This window comes from Chrysochloris asiatica, unplaced genomic scaffold (genome assembly GCF_000296735.1).
Source record: "Chrysochloris asiatica unplaced genomic scaffold, ChrAsi1.0 scaffold00022, whole genome shotgun sequence".
Lineage (NCBI taxonomy): Eukaryota > Metazoa > Chordata > Mammalia > Afrosoricida > Chrysochloridae > Chrysochloris > Chrysochloris asiatica.
In genome coordinates, this window is record NW_006408540.1 from 19,839,574 (window position 1) to 19,854,645 (window position 15,072).

Sequence of the window (15,072 nt, forward strand, 5' to 3'; positions counted from 1 at the left end):
TTTTCTTCTTTTTTTTCCAAGTTTTTATTGTGAGGGTTACATGGGAGAACATCAGCTTTACACTCATCCTATCATATTTCATTTCATTGCAATGATTACCATCCCCTCCATGCATCATCAAATAACCAAAGGGTACACCACACAGGCCCACCTCCTGGCCGTCAGCACATAGCCCTTCGACCTCCCTGAGTCCAGTGTCCCCAGCCACTCCATCTGTCTCCATCCCTGGTGACACTACCTCTCGGGGTAGGGTCCAGCTGTCCATTTTTCTCACTTGATGGTCCCAGGGACCTCCACTCCTGGGCTCCAAAATCAGTCTCTCTCCTCCTTTGGTCAAAAAACAGCACACAGCCTTTTTCAATCCCTGGACCTAGAGACCACCGCTGCTCTGTCTCTGCTGTTGCCACGTCTCTTAAGTTGGGAATTGTGCCTTATTTTTATGATGAGAATATATTCATGAATTGAAGAATTTGAAATGTTATATATATATGAAGATCAAACAGGTGAAAGTGCCTTTTTAAAAATATATTTTGTAATTGTGTGGTTTTGTTTTGTTTTGTTTTTAATTTTTTTATTGTACCACAAGAGTCCTATCCCCATCTCTTTTCATCAGTCCCGCCCAGACAGATTGGATGCTACTCATTGGAGATTCTACCTTCCTCCGCACCCTCAGAATCTAGGCTGGCTCCCTCTTGAAAGCTTGTAAGCCAGTCACTTCTTGCCTTTCTAGCTCCTCCCAACCCCCTATTTTGGGTAGCCAATGTCCAAGTTACCCATCCCTGTCTACCCTGTGTAGTGAGGGGGTAGGAATGATCCTCGCGGTACAGATTTGTTCCTTCTTTTGAGCTACTGCATCCATAGGTGTAGGTCAAGTTTGTAATTGTGTGTTTAGGTGAAAGTTTACACAGCAAATTAGATTCCCGTTCAATGATCCTACACAACTTGTACTGTGACACTGGTTAGACCCCGCCGTGTATCAGCATGCTCACCATCACCCCTCTGCCCCGCTTCCATCCATCTGGTTTCCCTGCCCTCCATGCCTTGTCTTTGCTTCTGTGTAAATGTTGACCATTTGGTCTCGTAGCATTGATTCCTCATAGGTATTACTTGTTTTAGAGAGAAAAGAAAACAACCATCTGCCATAGTCAGTTACGACTCATAGGATGAATAGAATTGCTCCTTTGGGTGTCCAAGACTGTGTGTATCTTTATGGAAGCAGACAGCCTCATCTTGGTCCTGCCAAATGGCTGGTGAGTCTGAACGCTAAAGGTGGCCTCTAGGACTGGTTTCAATTCCAGGTTAAAAGGGTGGCTTATGACAAGAGATAATTACCTTTTATCAATTATAAGTGTGGCACTGTGGGCTAATGGTGTCAAACTGCAAAGTCATTTGAACTGCAAGGTCGGTGGTTCAAGCTCACCAGCTTCTCCTTGGAAATCCTACACAGGGTCGCTATGGGTCAGAATCGACTCAATGGCACTTAACAGTAAGAACAACAAGATTGCCCCAAGAAATACATAATTCTCCATTTCTACCTCTCTGGGCTTTGGGAGCCCTGGTGGCATGGTGGGCTGTTAGCCTCAGGGTCAGGCAGTTTGAATCCACAACTGCTTCACGGCAGAAAGATGAGGTTTTCAGCTCCCGTAGAGATTTAGAGCCTCAGAATCCCTACGCAGAGTTGCTATGGATCCGAACCGACTCAATGGCACACGACATCAACAACCACCCCACTGGGCTGTAGGGCCAGAAAATCCCTAAAGTTTTCCCATCAAGGAAGAGCCTTTCCCTGGAGAACTAACTGGGAGAAGAGGAGAGAAGCTCTTCAGACATTTTCTGAATTTCCCTCTGCTGCATCCTGAGTGTCTCCCTGGATGCTGGGGTGAGGGGCTGACGGGCTGCAGTCAGACAGTCTGCCCTCCAAGTCAGATGGCCTGACGTGGGCCCTTCCATGAACTCAGATTGGTCCCTGGCAGACAGTGGCACAAGGCTGTTCCTGCTCAATTGCAAGTTAGGAGGTAATGAGTTCTCACCATTCACCAAGCTGTATGCCCTCTTAGAAAGTGAAATCAACCTCTTAATCACCTGCAGACAGTGTTGGCAAGTGAAACCTGTACAACATGAATCAGCTTTGCAATCAATCACCTTCTGTTCCCCACCTACACGGAATCATCCTAAACTCCCCACCCCCCGTAGACTGCATGCTGAACCAATTGAAATAAAGCTACCGCAGCTTTACAAATGCTGTAATAAATGGTTACCAAGTAATCCACTAAGGAAAGGCAGAAAAGAAAACCAGAATTATTTTAAAATAAGAGTTTAAAAATCGTTTTGGTTGGATCCAGTTAGTTGATTTCCTTGTGGAAAAAAAAAAAATTTTTAAATGGAGTATGTAGACCAAGATTAGGATATCATTTATGCTAGAAAGGGACAAGGGGAAAAGCCAAGAATTGGGCTCTCACCTTCTCCATCTTATCTAATACTTAGTTTTTGCTGAGTGGTTCCAGGCAGCTGCTATTCCCAGTAAGCTGGAGTCGAGACGCATGTTCTGATTTAGAGGAAGTAGTTGGGGAGAGGCCAGTGAGCAGGAAAGGTTATCTTTGTACTTAGGTTGGTGGTATAGTGAGTTCGACATCGGGCTGCTAACCGAAAGGTCGGTGGTTTCAGTCCACCAGCTTCTCTGCTGGAGAAAGCTGTCCGTTCTGGTACAGTGTGACAGCTGCAGGGTGCTCGCCAACACCCCTTCTGGTTATAAAGTGATTCCGAGCCAAGAAGAAGGGATTTCTTTCTTTACCACCCAGGGTCTGCACGTGGCGGCCTGCCAACGGTGACGCCCACGCTGTTTTATATATGGACACCCCCCTGTGGACAGACTGGCAGACATTAGGCAGGCGTGTGTGTTCTGGGAGAACTTCCAGAGGAAAGACCATTCACTGTGTGACTTAGCGACATGACCTGTCCCCTGCTGTAGGGCCACCTATTTCTACACACGTTCTCTCACATGCACCCAAAATGCTTGTCTCTAGCTCCCAATCCAATCCTCACTAGGCTTTGTCCTACTCAAGGCTCTTTCCGTTGTAGGAAAAAGGAACCCAGTGCTCCTGGGGACTACCTGCGCAGTGGCCTGCCCATCTGTGTGTGTGCTGACCTGCTCTGGGACAGGCTTCCCTGCTCTACACAGTTTGTGTTCTGTGACTGCAGTGTGCACTGTGTGTCACCTCAGCTTCACACAGGCTTACTGTCCATTTTTCATTCGAATCAGAATGGTAAAGAAAGCAATCCCTTCTTGGCTCGGAATCACAGCATTTTATAACCAGAAGGGGTGTTGGAGACCACCCCCACTCACCCACAATGGACTGAAGGTGGATGGAGGAGAGGGTCTTGTCTAGCTCAGCCTCCACTGTGAAGCAGTTAGTGATGCACATCTGTCGGGGCTGAGTGTCCTGAGCTCATTTTTCTGCCGGGTTACAATCCGTGCCTACATCTGGATGTCACCCCTCAGAGATAGTGAGGACCTGGCCCACCAGTCAATTTCAGGGTAATGGTGAAGGGTATGTGGAAAAGACCCTTCCTGTTCTAAAATTCCTGTGATCCCTATCAAGATAAAAGACCGGAATATTCAACCCATAGAAGAAAAGAGTAAGATTTTAATATATAAATTGAACTACATGGGAGCTTCAAAAGTTAATGGAAAATTCCATTATCTTTTCATTCTGTTTTTCAATGAACTTTCTGAAGCCTCGTATATAAATGGCTTATCTATTATGTGCAGTAAAAGCACCAACAATTCAGTTTTACACACAGAACTTTAACAGTCAGGAAACACTGGCGCCCCGGTGCTGACAGGGCTGAGGTGATCTCACAAAGCACCGTCAGCATTTAGAGAGAATAGCAGCTATCATGGCACTTCATGTTTTCCCTCACGAAGCGATGGTGGTGAAGCGGTACAACTTTGTCCTTGTGGCAGACACTGGTTCAGTGAGTAGCCACCACCTGCCTGTTGGGGGAAGACTGCATGTTGCTTAGGATGCTTGTTTCAGTGGAGCGTCCTTGATTCCTAAGGTGAACTAGGAAGAGAGGCCAGTAAGAGCTCTGTGGAGCACTGCAGTCCCGTCTGGAACCAATCGTGGGCGTGAGCAGTATTTCATTCCGTTGTGCGTAGGGTTACCATGACTCAGGCCAACTTGACGGCAGTAAACGACAGCCGACTTTCCTTGCATTGACCTCTGATGCAGCCATATCAGACATTCATATTCTTATTCTACAGATACAAAGGTGCGCTCACACCACCTAGTAAGAACACTCACTCCCTGCACTCTAGCTCCGTGATTCTGGAACCCACCTGAGCATCCGAATCACAGGTGTGGGGCGAGGTTAAAATGCAGGCTGCCAGGCACCACCTGAGAGCAGCCGGGACATACTGCCGGCAAGGGGGCCACGGTGCCTTCTGGATCACGCCCCAGTTTTTTTTTTTTTTTATTGATCAACCATGCCTGGAACCAATTGCACTCCTCAAACACTTTCATCCAAAACACTAATCACACAAAGGGCTGTTTGACGTTCCCACCCCACACCCAAGTTCCCAAGGGGCCTGGCAGGTCAAGTGAGAGGAGAGTTTGTGAAATGCCTGCCATATAATATGTCGATGAATGTTTATTGTTGAGTCTGTTTTCCAAGAGTGAATGATCAAGTTGACCTGCATTTCACACCTTTTATTTCCAGTCACTCCATAGCAGTGGTCATCAAACTGTGGTGTGCAGCCATCAGAGTCTGCTCTGAACAACAGGACCAAATACTGCGCAGTCACCCAATGCTGTGGCCGCTGTGCACCTTGACCTTCCAGTCTCGAACCAGCACCATGTGGGACACGGGTCTCTTGTGACCCATAGGGTTCTCATTAAGTCCTTTTCAGAAGCAGATCACCTACCTAATCTGGAAGCTCTGCAGAAACCTGTTCACCTGGGGTGACCCTACTGCTGTTTGAAGTACTATGTCAGAGCTTCCAACCTCATAGTAACCCACAAGTCACTGGAGTTCAACAATTTGATAAATGAGTAGTGAGAAAAAAACTAGTAACCGGTGAAACGTTGAGGACCTCAGAAATCAGATCTCGAGTAATGCAACTGTCTTTATTAACACAGAGTAAATAAAACTCCAGTGAGATAAAACTGACTAGTTTAGAACCTTGTGGGTTCAGGTGCCCCAGAGCCAGATCTACTATGGCCCCGCCCTACACAGGGACACCAAGAAAGGCAGGCTAGCCCTGGGTACCCCACTTCTGGATTTTAAGTGTTCCTGACTACATCTCTTCTTGGGGTGAATGTTCAAAACAAAAAAAGGAAGAGGAGGAACTTGTCACTTACCCTTCAAAGGACCAATGCAGCCAGTTGGGATTTTAGGTCCTCTGGTTAAGGACTCATCTGCTAAATGAAATGTCAGTGGTTCAAATCCACTACCTGCTTCATGGGAGAACAATGTGACAGTCTGCTTCTGTAAAGATTATAGACTTGGAACCCTATGGGGTGGTTCTGACACACTCTACAGCAGGGATGGGGAAACTTTTTTTCTGCCAGGGGCCACTGGATATTTATAACATCATTCATGGGCCATGCAAAATTATCAACTTAAAAACTAGCCTGCTGTAATGTGATGGCTGGAACTGCGGTTGGCTTGGCAGAGCCAGACTAAATGATTTTGTAGGCCTTTTCCCCTGCACTACACAGTAGCGTTATATGAGGGTAAGTCTTAAAGTATTGCTGTGAGGACCCAAGTTCATACATGCATGCGCTTATTTTATTTATTTATTTATTTTTAAGTTTGAACATGTCTCTGTGGTCAGTGGATGGCTGCAGACACGTTCTCTCAGGAATACACTGGTCTTTGTCTCTTTAGAGTACCTTCAGGAAGAAGAAAAAAAGTGGCTTCTGAAGGGATCTGCTGGACTAGTTCAAGTCAAAGTAGAGAGATCAGCTCAGAAGCTTATAGCGACTGTTGTGATCCCAAAAGGGCAAGGAGGAGTCTTGACAGATTTTATCAAAGGACATGGGCTGATCGGCTTACTATGAAGTTTGAAGAAAATTGAAAACTGCATTGGTAAGAAAAAGGTCAGGAAAGTTGCACTGAGGAATTTTGTTGAGAAACCTTATTTAATCCATGTTATAGCCTCGGTCTTACCCTAGCCACTTCTTTTTGATCTCTAAACTTAAAGACCATTGAAAAGGAACATGATTTGAGTCTTTGAGGCTGCCAAAGCTGCTATTTTGGTGTGGGGTAAATTAAAGAGTGCCGAATTCTACAGGAAAGGGCTAGAAAGACGGAAACACGGCCATCAAAGGATGCTGACCCGGATGGAGGATCTCAAGGAACATTAGCTTCACATGTTGATATCTTTGTTTAATAACGATTTCTATGATTTTGTAGCAATACTTTTTGACTTACCCTCATACAGTTAGGAACAGGTGGCGAGGTCAGCCTTAGATGCCTTTTTAAGCATCTTGTCCAGTGATTTAACAAAATTTGGGAGCTGTATCAGTCAGACCTTCAAAAGCTTCATCTAGTTTTCCTGGCACCTGACTCTACCCCTAACTTGTCTGCAGAAGACTCAATACTGGATGAAGAAACAACTCCTTCCTCTAGAAAAACAGAGAGAGAGGGAGGGAAGGAGAGAAAGCAGGAATTACATACTGGACACAGAAGTTAGCGATTATCACAAAGTGTGACTTTATGTAAAGAGAAGTCTGGGGTCTCACAAATTACTATTTAATTCGGGTTCTAATGTTGTGAATTTAAAAGGAATTGTTAAGTGCCACTGAGTGGGTTCCGACCCACAGCGACCCTTTATAGGGTTTCCAGGGAGCAACTGGTGAGCTGAAGCGCCAACCTTGTGGTTCAAACCAACTTTGCAGTCCAGTGTATTAACCCACAGTGACACAAGGAATTGTTGTTGTTAGGTGCCATCAAGTAGGTACCAACTCAAAGTGACCTTATGCACAGCAGAACAAAACACTGCCTGATCCTGGGCCAACCTCAAGGAATTAAAAGGACCTAAATAAATCAGACCATTTGAAACCCTATGATTGTCTTCACTCTTCTTTGAATAGAAGACACATGGAAACTAGTCCAATGGACCATCACCAGTCTCCACTATCCTGAGACCAGAAGAACTAGTTTGTGTCTGGCTACCACTACCAACTGTTCTGAAAGGGTTCACATTAGAAGGTCTCCCAGATAGAGTGCGGGGGACAGGGGGGAGAATGTGGAACAGAACTCAAAATTGTTAAAAAAAAAAAAAAAAAAAACAGAAAAAAAAAAACTCACAGACAATATATATGGCCCATAGTCATCCTTCAGGTCTGAAACTGAACTTACCCGCATGGCTCAATTTTTAGCCAAACAACAGACAAGTCTATAAAAAGAGCCATAACATTACAGAGATAATGACTCCTTGGTATAATTAACCATTTGAGATTTTCTTAAAGACAGACTTTGCCCAAAGACCAAGTTCAGAAGACTTAGGAAAGAACGAAGAATGGAAACAGGAAACACCAGGAGGAAAGAGAAGAGGGATGTTACATTGTGGGGATTGCAATCCATGGCATGAAACAAAATGTGTATGAACTGTTGAATGGGAGACTGATTTGCCCTGTAAACCTTCACCCAATTCACTATCAAGTTGAAATGAAAGAAATGACAAGAAAAGTCTATGGAGTCTAGTTCAGATCTGACACAAATGAGGTCATCATGAGTCAAAATCAACTCAATGGCAGAAATGATTAAAGAAATTAGACTTTGTAATAATCTGCTCTTTAATGGTTTTTGTAAAGATCATTCCTAATCACACTGCTTCCGTTTATCATGTCTAATGTGAACCCTGCAGCCCTGGTGTGGTGCTGTGGGTTCATGCCCTGGACCGAAAGGTCGGTTTGAACCACAAGGTCAGCAGTTCAAGCTCACCAGCCACTCCTTGGAAACCCTATACAGGGTCACTATGAGTTGGAACCGACTCTACCACACTTGACAACGACAATAACAACAAATCTTGCTGTACAGATGAAGAGACTTATAGTGCAAACAGCGTAAGCTCTAGGGTAGGAAGACCTGGTTCAAATGTTATGTTTGGGATAACCTCTATCTCTCTGAGTGTCTGTTTCATCTTTATTATACATGACACAACATAATACCTACTATTGGTTGTTATTACAAGGATTAAACTACAAGCTGAAAACGGATATATAAGTATGAATTACTATGTATTTTTGCTAGTGTAGACCTTTTCATTCAGTGATAGAAACTCAAAGTAGTTAAAGGCAGAAAAAGAATATATTATGTCCTATAAACCGCAAGATCAGCAGTTCGAAACTACCAGCTGCTCCACAGGAGAAAGATGAGGCTTTCTGCTCCCATAAAGATTTACAGCCTCGGAAACCCTGTGCAGGGTCGCTATGAGTTGGAACCGACTTGACAACACTTAAACAACAACAACATAACTGGAAAAGTTCAGTGACTGAGTTTCAATCACAACTGATGCCAGACCCTCAATAGCATCAGGGAACTCCTCATTCCCTCTGCTCTGCTTTACCATGAATTGATGCTACGGGTTAAATTGTGTCCTCCAATATGATATGTTGAAGTCCTCACCTCCATTACTTGTAAATCTGGCCGTATTCAGAACGGGGATCCTTGCAGATACAACTAGTTAGCATGCTGTCACTGTGGAGGAGGGTGGGCCCTAATCCAATATGGCTGGTGCCCTTATAAAAAGAGACGGACAGGCTCACAGGGAGAACAGCCATGTGTAGTCAGATGCTGACACTGGAGTTACACTGCCACATGCCCAAATCAAGGAACACCTAAGACTACTGGGAGCTGGAAGATCTGAGAAAGGACTTTGCCCTTGAGCCTTCAGAGCAGTGTGGTACTGCTGACACCTGATTGCAGACCTCGGACTTGCCTAGGACTGTGGGACAGCACATTTCTGTGTGCTGAGCATGTAGTCTGGGGTGATATATTATGGCAACCCTAGGAAAGACATACAGGTGGCTTTGTTCTCAAGCAGTATCTTCCCAAGAAGAGGTAGCAAGCATGGCCCCTAGCCCAATAAGGCATCTTCAGGCCACACAACTCTCATCCCAGAAGTCCTAGTAGACACTCAGGGGCTCTAACTGAAGCTCATGCCCGTTCCCGAACTGACCACTGCCAGCCCTATACGCTACCACATCCTGGACCCAGGGACTATTTTGTTCCTGTTGTTGTTAGGTGCCATCAAGTCAGTTCCAACTCAGTGACCCGCCATACAACAGAACAAAATGCTGTCCTGTCCTGAGCCTTCTTCACAATGACTGCTATTTGTCAGTCCATGGTTGAAGACACTTTGACAGTCCATCTCGTTGACGCTCTTCCTCTTTTTGCTGATCCTCTCTACATTACTATGTATGATGTCCCTCCTCCATAGTCTGGCTTTTTCTGATAACATGGCCAAAGTACTTGCGATAAAGTGTCAACATACTTGCTTCTAAGAAGTATTCTGGCTGTATTTCTTCTAAACAGATTTGTTCATTCTTCTGGTAGTCAATAGTATATTCAATATTCTTTACCAATGCCATAATTCAAATGAATACATTCTTCTTTGGCCTTCCTTATTCATTGTCCAGCTTTCATGTGCAATTGTGAAAATACCATGACTTGGGTCAGATGCACTTTAGTCCTTAAAATAACATCTTTTCTCCTTAACACTTTCAAGAGCTCTTTTGCCACAGCTTTGTTCAAGGCAACACATCATTTGATTTCTCGATTCTTCTTCCATGGGCATTGATTCTAGATACAAGTGAAATGAAATTCATAGCAACTTTAATATTTCTCTGATTACCATGCTGTTGCTTATTGGTCCAGTTGTGAGGATTTTTGTTTTCTTTATGTTGAGATGTAATCCATACTGAAAACTGTATTCTTTTATCTTCATTAGTAAGTGCTTCAAGACCTCTTTGCCTTCATCTAGCAAGTTTGATTTCAGTAAGCAAATTGTGTCATCTGCATATCACAGGTTATTAATGAGTCTTCCTTCTATCCTGATGCAACCTTCTTCGTTGAGTCCACCATCTCAGATTATTTGCTCAGCATACAAATTGAATACATATGTCAAAAGGATATAACCCTAACACACACCTTTCATGATTTTAAACCATTCTGTATCCCCTTGTTCTGTCCAAACAACTACCTCTTGGTCTATGTACAGGTTCCTCATGAGCACAATTAAGTGTTCTGAAATTCCTATATTGAGCAATATTGTCCATGGTTTGTTAGGATCCACACAGCCTTGGCATAAGTAAAACACAAGTATCTGGTATTCTCTGCTTTCAGCCAGCGTCTATCTGACATCAGCCATATCTGTTGTTTCATATCCTCCTCTGAATTCGACTTGGATTACTGGCAGATCCCTCTCAATGTACTGCTGTAACCATTTTTCAATTATCTTCAGCAAAAATTTGCTTGCATGATATATTAATGATGTTATTTGATAATTTCCCCATTCTGTTGGATCACCTGTCTTTGGAATGGGTATGAATATGAATCTCTTCCAGTTGGTTGGTCAGGTTGCTGTCTTCCATCAATGAGTGAGCTCCTCCGGTCTTGCATCTGTTTGTTGAAACATTCCAGTTGGTAGTCTGCCCATTCCTGGAGCCAAGATTTTCACCAGCGCCTTCAATGCATCTTGGACTTCTTGATGATATGCTACTTTCTGAAATGGTTGAACACCAACCAGCACTTTTTGGTACACTCAACCTGTGTATTCCTTCCATCTTTTGATACAGGCATCACTCAATATTTCACCCATAGAATCTTTCAATATTGCGACTTGAGAGTTGAACTATTTTTTTTTCCCCCGGTTCCTTCAGTTTGAGGAATGTTGAGCGTGTTCTTCCCATTTCTACCTCCAGGTCTTTGCACATTTCATTATAATACCTTGCCTTCTCAAGTCACTCTTTGAAATCTTCAGCTCTTTTATTTAATTTCTTTAATTCATTTTAGCTTCTCTATTTCTAGAGCAGGTTTCAGAGTCTTCTGACATCTTTCTCAGTCTTTACTTTCTTTCCTGTCTTTTTAATGACCTTTTGCTTTCTTGTGTATGATATTCTTTTTTTTCTTTTCCCTCTTTTTATTGCTTGTTTTGCATAGTACTAAAAACAAAGGAATCTCTGAATTCAATGTTCAACTGTCAAAAGAAAAACAGCCGGCCACATATTTAGGGCTCAAATGAAATTATTAAGCACTAACTGGCGCAAAACAGATACCAGTTTCTCTCTATATATGACCTTGTTATCTAAAACTCCACAACCCTGAGTCTTCCAACTAAAATGATAACTCACATCCACATGATTTAGGTTGGAACATAATGTGGAATAACAATATTTTGGGAAATTTTATATAAGACTGAGAACTCAGATTATCCAAATTTGAACTCAGGTCTTTGGGAGGTGAGACACTTATACTAAGCAGCTGTCCTACATTGCTGCTGCAATTAGTTATTTTGGATCACACCTCGACTGTCCTTAATTCCACCCAGTTAGATGCAGAGAGTGCAAACAGGAAAGCATACTAGACAGTAAAGGGTTCAACGATGCATGACTTTTATTCTCTTGCCCTGAGAGCTTATAACAATTTAAAAAATTAAACCAAGGAAAATAACTGAAGATTTATAAGCATCTTGTGCTTCAAAAATAATTTTTATTTTAAAAGGTAACCACTGAGGCAGAGACAATGGCTTGGAGAGATGGAGCAGCTGGGGACTTTAGACCCAGAGAGGGAGAGGGGCTGTGTGCTGATGACTGGGGGACAGGCTTGTAGTGTATACCCTTTGGTTGGTTGATGATGCATGGAGGGGATTGTAACCATGGCAATGAAACAATATACAATAGGATGAATGTAAAACTAATGTTCTCCCATGTAAACTATCACATAATTCACAATAAAACATTTTTTTAAAAAATGGAGACAGTCTAAATGCTATGCTCATCAACAGAAGAATGGTAAACAAACTCTGGTATTACACACAATGGGATACCACGAAATGTTGAAGAATCATGATAAATCTGTGAAACATCTTCCAATACGGTTGAATCTGCAGGACATTATGCTGAATGAAATTAGTCAGTCACAAAAGGACAAATATTGTGTGAGACCAATGTTATAAAAAGTTTAAAATAAAAAAGATTTTCTTGATAAAAGAAACAATCTGTGATGGTTATAGGAGGGGAAAATATTCATAGGTTAGAGGATAGACACTTGTTAACATGGGTGACAGACAATATACAAGAGGGAGGTTAACAGAAGAAAGATGAAGGTAGTAAGAGACACAGTGAGGAATGTACTTCTTAAAGTGAATAGAGGTAAATATTATTAACTGGGGCATATGGAGGGGATTGCAACCATGTATTGAGGCAAAGTATGTGATTTGTTGAATGTAAAATTGATTATCTACTCAGTAACCTTTATCCAATTCACAATAAAAAGTTGAAAAAAATAAAAGGTAACCACTGATTTGCTTGGGTACAGCGGGCTTAATGGTCTGTATTTAAGTTTTTAAAGAATCATTTGTAAAGTACGAAGATAGGGTAAAAATCTCCACTACCCCATTCCAGAATTTAAGCAGAGGGCAGCAGAAATTCTTTATACCCAAATAAAATCATGGCAGCAGTTCAAATGTGACCAAAGAAAATTTATTATTTTTTAAAAAACAGCTAGAACACTAAAGAGTAATGATGAATCTGAGAAACATTCATAACATAGATGAACCAGGGAGGCATTATACTGAGTGAAATTGTCACTAAAGGACAAATATTGTATGAGACTATTTATAAAGGGGAGCACGGTGAGTCTGTAGGATAAACACTGAACTGTGAACCATGAAGTCAGCAGTTCCAGTCCACCAACTGCTCCACAGGAGAAAGATGAGGCTTACTGCTCCCACAAAGATTTACAGCCTTGGAAACCCTCTACAGAGTTGCTGTGAGTCAGAATCTACTAGATGGCATTTAACAACAACTATTATGAAAAGTCAAGAACAAGTTTTCACCCAGAAAGAAACATTCTATGATGGTTACCAGACACAGGAGGAGAGGCAAAGGGAAATCACTCACTAGAGAATAGACACTTATTGACTTGGGGGAAGGCAATATACAATAAGAGGAGGTCAGCACAAAAGCTCTGGTAGTGTAATGGTTACGAATCGGGCTGCGAACCGCAAGGTCAGCAGTTTGAAACTACCAGCTGCTCCACAGGAGAAAGATGAGGCTTTCTGCTCCCGTAAAGATTTACAGCCTTGGAAACCCTGTACACAGAGTCGCTATGGGTTGGAACCGACTCGACGGCACACAACAACAACAAATTATGAAAAGTTAAGAACAAGTTTTCACCCAGAAAGAAACATTCTATGATGGTTACCAGAGATGGGAGGGGTGGCAAAGGGAAATCACTCACTAGAGAATAGACACTTACTGACTTGGGGGAAGGCAATATACAATAAGGGGGAGGTCAGCACAAAATCATTTAAGGCAAAGGAAGACCCTTGGAAAAGTATTAGAGTTAAAGGTGACAGAAGTAAATAGTGTTACATGCATAATCCTGCAAAACCAGTCATAATAATAATCTACGAGTGGATATCTAGACAGGCATGCAATCTGAACAGGTATGGGAAGGTGAATGGGCCACACACACGAATATATGTCGGTTTGACAGAGGCTATTTCTACATAATATGTTTGCATACACTGCAAGTTATATTAAACAATAAAAATCAATACAAAACAATCATGGACTTACTGAATCACTTTGTTTCATAGTTAGCCATCTCAAGTCTTTACTTGTATGTCCTGACACTAACCATCCCTGAAGGGTTGCTGAAATAATTCTTACAATATTCTTTTTTTCAAAGACGAAGGCTCTAAGGCAGAGAGGTTTTTAGCCCCTTCAGAATTAGAGAATGGCTGCAAACTCAGAGTCCTCCCAGTTCTGACCCCCTGAGTGAGCTTGCCTAGCAGTAAAAAATGAAGAGAAGAAATTCTAATAATCACTCCACTGACAGCTTCCACTTCAGTCAATAACAGAAAGTACCCAACTGTCAAATAGCTATTTCACTGATATCAACACAATCCGATGCAACAATTCCAAGAGAATGGTCCTTGACTTCAGAAATGCCCTAACAGTAGTACCCTTTCCAATGACCTTCTGTGGGAATGGGCCTTAAAGAGTAATGTCAAGATGAGAGCTTTTCTTTGTATTAAGAAAATCAAGTGTCACAAACATCCGGGGAAGTGGTGGTTTCTTGTGAGGATGAAGAATAAGGCTGAACAGTGGCTGCAGTGAGGTGAATGGTGTCCTCCGAAAATTACTGTCCATCTGGAACTTCAGACCTGATTTGGAAATAGGGTCTTTGCAGACGTAATTAGTTAAGGATATTGAGATGAAATCAACCTGGATTTAGGGCCAACCCTAAATCCAAAGATTAGTGTCTTTATAAGAGAGAGGGAGTTTTGAACAAAGAGACAGACAGACAACAGAGGGACAGAAACACAGAGAGAAGGTGGTCATGTGAACATGGAGGTAGAGATCAGAGCAAAGTGAATACAAGCTTAGAAATGGCAAGGATTGCCAGGTCCCACCAGACACCAGGAACCGACAAGGAAAAATTCTTCCCAGGAACCTACAGAGGGAGGATGGCTTTGCCAACAACGCAGTTTTGAACTTCCAACTTTCAGAATTTAAGAGAATAAATGTGTTGCTTGAAGTAGCCAAGCTTGTTATAATTTGTGTGGCAACCTCACGAAGCTAATACAATGGCTGAAAGTGAAGTAGCCCTCTCAAGTCTATAATTCTATACAAGATCAGCTACAAAGAACCTCCTGGGAGCATGGAGATTGGCAGTAAACCAGACTTTACCAAAGCACGTCCACCTCCATATCCAATTTACAAGATTGTGCAGGACAGTTTATCCTAGTGGCTAGAGGATATGGGGTCCTTTGGAGTTATAGAGTTTACTTCTTGGCTATGTGATTTGGGGAGTTTTATATAACTCCCCAAATCA